The 6856-nt window shown below is 46.3% G+C and overlaps 1 protein-coding gene across 6 annotated transcripts in view; it reads right to left on the reverse strand.

Moving 5' to 3' along the window:
• Positions 1-4530, reverse strand: part of FKBP5 (FKBP prolyl isomerase 5) — a 100882-nt gene extending 96352 nt beyond the window's left edge. For 4 of the 6 annotated variants that reach the window (XM_082849039.1, XM_082849038.1, XM_082849041.1 and 1 more), the window contains exon 1: positions 4385-4530. The gene's annotated coding sequence lies outside the window, so the exon portion shown is untranslated. The remainder of the gene's footprint in view (positions 1-4384) is intronic. The other 2 variants (XM_082849043.1, XM_082849042.1) reach the window with 1 other exon arrangement.
• Positions 4531-6856: the final 2326 nt, after the last annotated feature.

A 6856-nucleotide genomic window follows, 5' to 3' on the forward strand; every position in this document is an offset into this window, starting at 1 on the left:
ACAAATTTCTTTCCATGTAAATTACCCTGTTTTGCTTCAATGAAATACCCTTCTTCTCATAACAAATCCCCTTCTCAAACTAGAATTTCAAAACATTAAATATTACCATCCACCATGTAATAATTTTTTATGCTAGGGGCCAAATCCAAAAGCTGTCAATATTCTATTCTACCGTCTTGCTTTTTTAAAAAGTTAGAAACATGGAAATAATTCCATTGGCTAATGTTTAACATGGGTAAAGACCATTTCATCCTCATTCAGAACACTGTATATTCTGAAAAAGGCTAGGATGTTTTCTGTTCCAAAAAGTATCTTACTACAGCATTAAGTCTGTGATAGAGACATTCTAACCTTCTAATTCTGTGTGTAATTTTCGGCAGACAGTAGAGGAGGATCTTTAATTTCCAGAGATAGAACACTGAGAAACATACACACAAATCTGATTTTTGATGAGATCAATTTGAAATTCCCAGCCCTGTTTTTGATAATCAGATGATCATTTTCAGGGGACTAGGAATGGCTCCTTATTTAACATCATACATAAATTGCCAAGACTGAGGCTGAACACTACAAACGGTTCCAGAAATTTACCATCATCTGCTTCAGGAAGGGTTTGCAACTACAAAAGGGAAAAAAAAAACCTCTTCTAGCCTTTGATTTTTCTCCATCTTTTATTCTTCCTTCCAAACAATGAACAATTTCAAGACCATACAATTCAAATGTACCATATATTATTTTTTTTTTTTTTAAATTTATTTATTTATTTTTGGCTGCGTTGGGTCTTCGTTGCTGGGCGTGGGCTCTCTCCAGCTGCGGTGTGCGGGCTTCTCACTGCGGTGGCTTCTCTTGTTGCGAAGCATGGGCTCTAGGTGTGCGGGCTTCAGTAGTTGTGGCTCGTGGGCTCTAGAGTGCAGCTCAGTAGTTGTGGCGCACAGGCTTAGTTGCTCCCCAGCATGTGGGATATTCCCGGACCAGGGCTCGAACCCATGTGCCCTGCATTGGCCGGCAGATTCTTTTTTTTTTTTTTTTAGGCAGATTCTTAACCACTGCACCACCAAGGTAAGTCCCGTGGCTACTGTTTTTAAATCAATAGTTACGTGATTTACGTACCAACGTCCACCTAATCTCTGGTGAGTGTAGATTTAATTTTCCTTACACTTTTGGGGACATAATGTCAGAAGTTAAAAATGCGCTGTAAAAAAATTCAGAATGTGAAGCAATGAAAAAACAAAATCTAATTACTAATCAGCTAGGTTAGAAAGTTCACACAGTCTCAGAATTATAAAATGTATAAAATATTTAATTGTTCAGCATAAAATAATTACAGAATTTAGTGTGCCAAAATATATACAATATAGATTCGTTAGGAATTGTTGAAAATTATATTAAAGGCCTACAGAAAATATTCTTAATGACAGATACAGCATGCATACTACTGTTAAATAAAGCAGTATTAATGTCTAACAGTATCATGTGATCTACCCGCAAATTTAGCTGGTTTAATATGTGTCCCTGTTCTTTTGTAGCTTTATTCATTCAAAAATATTTGCCCACCCCCAAACTAAAAAGGAGCCACACCTGAGGGTCAGTGACTTAAAAACACTCCCAACATTTATTGTGTAGATGCAAGAATTCAACTTATGCTTAATTTTGAAGCTGTAATGTGGTTGATAATTTTATGATATGGTCTACCGCAAGTTAAAGTGGACAACAATCAGTAATTAAAATATGTAAAAACTGAATTTGAAAATGGTCTTTTAATTAAAGGGCACTTCCATAGTTAAAGTTCCCCAAATATGCTTTACGTAAATAAAACTAAGGAATATAGCTTTAATTTATGGTATGTGGTATATTTAAGCATCATTATAGGAAAATGACTATAAAATTTCTAATTACACATAGTAGTTAAACTAATATATTCCTATACACTTTAAAGGACAATTACTCATAATTGTCCTAAACTAATATATTCCTATACACTTTAAATATATAACTGTCCTAAACTAATATATTCCTATACACTTTAAAGGACATCACCCATAACCCCAGTCTCATAAGATTCCTTAGAACTACTTATACATAATAAAACCCACTCTGCACGAGTCACTGTTCAAACAATCTACCTTCACTAAACATCAAAAAGCCAACTCAGCTTTCAACAGTAATAACTTCTTCTACAGCTAGAGAAAGAGGATGCTCTTCCTTCTCTAGACTGGTTCTAAGGTAAGAAGCCTTTAGGAAACAAAACAACCTAAAATATGTATCCTTTTCCAACCCAAGGATAAAAGGAAAATTGAAGATTTCACTAGTTGCCTAATCCAATATTTTAAAATGTTCATGTTGAACTGGTTAAAATCATGTTTTAAAAAAGAAATTCACCCAAAATTCCCATCACTAAAAAAATTGAAGATTCAGAAACACACTTGTTTTGTTAAATACTGTAAAGACTAAGACCTCACAGCATATAAGCCTGTTGTTTTAGAGAAATAAAACATTTTATAAAGTCCATCTTTGATTTTTTTTAAATCCCAAGTAGTCACAACTAGACTATTGGTTGAAGAGTTCACCTTTAAAAGGTGTTACTAATTAGCTACGTAAGGAACTAAAATTACTATTCAATGAAACACTAATAAAGTACCATAATTAAAATAACGGTCCTTAAGAAGTTAAACTTACATCTCTTAAGTACAAATCATACCCAGCATAGATATAAAAAAGACACATTAGAAGAAAATAACTGAGTAATCTAAATCAACTGCTCCTCACAAATGAATGTTATTAATAACCTTCATAATATATTTTAAAGTAATTATACATTATTTTAAAACTTTTTTTTCTATAGATGCCCTAAATTGGTCAGGGCCATAACTGCAGATTGTTAAGTGAGGTCAGATGGGAGAGAGAGAAACAGAAAACAAGTGAAACGTATAACAAATAAAAATTTCCCACAAGAATAAGAAGTTTTTCAACTCTATCCTTGGGGGAAAAAAAAAAAAACTCTTATGCGGGGCGGGGGCGTGTGGTGCGGGAGAATTCCCACAGACTACTCAAAATACTGAACCAAAATATGCCTTAACTTTTCCCTTGTCTAAAATCTAACAAAACGGTAAGACAATGAAAATAAACACTGCTGTGAGCCCTCAGAGAGGCAAAGAAAGCTCCCATTCAACGCTAAGCCTTATTCCACTCCTGTAAAGTAAATCCAAAACCACGAGCTCAAACTGCTTCATGAAGAATTTACTGAATGGCGGCCAAACGTTGTACACGCTACCCTGAACCACAGTGAAGGATATCTAGAGTTCTGCATTCTCCATTTACAACCTGTACCTTACTATGCATGCTTTCGCCACCACTGCAGAAACCGATTTTTACAAAGATGTTCCTCCCGGCAAGTCAATGGAAAGAAGGCAATCTACACGCTGACAACACCCGCCCCCCACCTTTTTTTTTCCCAATCAATACTAGTTTTGACTACTATACTGGGGCCAGCACACCTTTTTATAAATCATTAAGGGAGAAGGCGTTATAACGTCCCAGAGTGAACTGAATACTGAGCTCTGAAACAACTTTTCACTGGCTTTCAGCTGGCACTAAGATTATCACCTGTTAGAACGCCGCCGCACCCGCACCCTCTACGAGCGGCCGAGAGCGGGGATGCTGTTCCCAGTCACTGGTCCCTGGGCGGCAGGTGAAGACGGTGAACGCGCATCCACACCCACCGCCCGGGGAGCGCAAACCGAAAGCCAGGACGGCGGCGACGGGACGCTCCGTTATCCTCACTCTCGGCTGGCCCGCCAGGTGAGCGCGGCTCCATCGCGCCCGCGGCGTCCCGGTGCACGGCTCACCCCGGCTCCACTTCTCCCGCCGCCCGGGCCCCGGAAAGCGAAGTTTCTCTCCCGCCCGCGGCAGCTGCTGTTCACGCGCCTCCCGGCTCTCCGCCGGTCCCGCCGTCTGCTCCGGGCTGCCGCGGTCACGGGCGCCGGGCCTCGGGCGAGTCGGGGGCCGCGGACGGGAGCCGTGACCTGTCACCCCGGGAGGGAAACAAAAGCCGGGTGAGGACCAGCGGGCGCGACCGGCCTCGCCTCCGAGAGAGAAAGCGCGGCGGGGGGCGGGGAGCCGCTCCAGGAGCCGCCGGCTCCGCGCCTCCAGGAGGGAGCCCCTGCCCCGCGGCCCGGCGGGACGTAGAGGAGCCCCGCAGCGGAGCTAGGGGCCTCCAGCGCGCCCGTCTGGGGGCTCCCCAGGCCCCGACGCGCCGCTCCCGGGCTGGGGAGCCGCGTGAGGGGGCGGGGAGGCGGCGCAGCGGCGGCCGGACCGCGAAGCAGGGAATTCGGCTCCCTGGGCTTAGCGACCACACTCCCCATCCCTGCGGCCATGGAGCCAGTACCTGTCGCCGCGGTTGTTCGTCTGCTCTGTCTCTCTCTGCCTAGCCCGCGAGCCGCTGCCCCTCAGCCCGCCCAGCAGGCCACCCGCGCGCCGGACGCCGCCGCCCGAGACTGGCAGCGCCCGCGAACCGGCCCGAATCCCCCGGGCAGCGCCCGGCGCCGTCCCACCCCCGCCGGCCGCAGGACCCGCCTCCCATAGGGCCCCGGGGCTGTCAGTCCGCCCCCAAAAGGCGCGCGGGCTGTCGCTCCGCCTGTCCGGATTGGCGGCCGCGCGCCGTCCATGCAAATAAGGCCCCGCCCCCGACCATTTGCACCTCCGCCTTGGTGTAACCTCCGCCTCTCCCCGCCAGCCCACGTGTCTGGCCCTTGCCCTTTGTGGGGGCTGGAGGGAAGGGATGGAGGAAACTGACCGACACCCTCTCCCACCATCCCTTATCTCCGGGAAAACTAATGCCTAAAGAAGCTAGTTGACTAAGCATACGGATCTCTCTCTCTGAAAGCTCTGCCCTCCTGTCTGCCCACTAGACCTGCCCTGAGGATGGAGAGTGACAGACCAGGCTTGTTTGTGTGAGGTTAGCCCCAGGAAACAATACCAGGAACTCAAAGTTGTCCATTTGGAACTGGGGAAAATCCCACCTGGAGAACCATAGCACATAGCACATAGCACTTCCCTCTGGACACTCAGGGACTGTGAAGACTACGCTTCCCTGTGGCTTTCTACCTTTCATACATGAGATCCCAGGTGACTGAGAGAGCAAAGGGCCTTAAAAGATGTCTGTGTTCTCTGCCACCTGCGAAAGGGTAGACCTGCTGAGCAACTCAGCTTCAGGAGGTGCTCAGTCCCCTCCAATGAAATGGCCACCCAGAGATTCAGATGAGGGGACTGAGCTAGCCACCTGGGCCTTAGGGAGTAGCTAACTCAATCTCATTTTTGAGAAAACAGAAACCTGAAGTCCCATAGCTATGGAGCTTATTAATTACCTATGGAAACCTAACATCTCCTAGCTCCACAACTGCTGTCTAAGCTATATCACCTGGGTCATTTAGGTATTGATGATGAGCTTCTACAATTCACCATCCCTGCCTTCAAGAGGTGCTGCCTGCAGAAATAACCACTAGAGCTGACACTGAAACCTCGTCAAGGGCAAAGGCCCTGTCTCAGTGCCTAGAAGCTTTCCTTTTTACCAGATGCCAGGGAGAGTCACTGAAACAATTTATTTGTGCATTAATTCAGTAAGACAATGGTGATTAAAACTACTCTGCATATTAACACCAGTTGATTAAGCATCTACTATGCTTTTTAACAGTAAGTATTAAGCACTGTGCTGTGTGCAGGGTATACAGAGGTGAGAGGACACTGTCCCAGTCCTTAAGGGCTTCAGCCTAAAAGACAGGGACATCCACATTGCATATCAGTGCTCCTTATGTTTCAGAGACTGTGACAGATGTCTGCATAGGGAGTGGCTATGCATAGGCCAGTGGATGACTCCAAGGAGAGGGAATTTGCTCTTCCTGGGAGAGTCAGGAAAGGCCTGAAAGAGGTGACTCTAGAGCTGAGTCTTGAAAGATTAGTATTAAAAGATGGTGTTTTTGCCAGACTGACAGATGTGGAAGAGGAAGGAAAGGAACTCCCCTGGGCCGGGGCGGGGGGTGGGGGTGCAGAGGAGGGAATAGCAGGAGCAAAAAGAATGCAGACCTGGAAAAGCCTAGTAACTGAGGGAACAGCAAGGAACAGTGTGGGCAAATCTGCAGGGCTGTGTGGCCATGTCACATGGTCTGGGACCAGGCTCTTCCAGGAGGAAGACAGAAAGACCCGGGAGGCTGCCAGGCTGTGTTGTAACACACCGCAGCAAACAACAACAGGCCCTGTAGATACAGCTGCAGACTTTTTTTTTTTTTTTCTAGGCCAGAGTCTGTGGGGAACAGTCAGTTCCACAGTTCCGATGGCAGCCTGGCTGGCCACACCCACTCTCTCAGAAAACCACTCCGGTCACTGCACTTGCCTGCCTCAGCATTTGGAAACACGCGTGCTTGCAATTTCCCTAAGCACTGCTGCCCTTCAGAATGCAAAGATAACGTGGGCTATGGCTGCAGACACCTGGGTGTGAGATGAGCAACCCTTTCCTCGTGCGCACAGGAGTCCTCTGCAAGGCCTGTCACCACAGCTGGCTTCATGGGAGTGTAACCTGTGCTCGGATTAATGCTCTGCTGTTACTGTCCTGAAATTCTTAATGTTTTAACAAGGGGCCCACATTTTTATTTTGTGATGGTACCAGCAAATTATTTGCCCATCCTACCTGTCACTGTTAATACCCCTAGGAATGCTTGTGATACTGCTCAAACCATATCTCATTTAAAATACTTAGCGTGGGGAATTCCCTGGTGGTCCAGTGGTTAGGACTCTGCACTTTTCACTGCCCAGGGCACGGGCTCAATCCCTGGTCAGGGAACTAAGATCCCAGAAGCTGCACGGC

The sequence above is a fragment of the Leucopleurus acutus genome, assembly GCF_964270905.1.
Source record: "Leucopleurus acutus genome assembly, chromosome: 10".
NCBI lineage: Eukaryota > Metazoa > Chordata > Mammalia > Artiodactyla > Delphinidae > Leucopleurus > Leucopleurus acutus.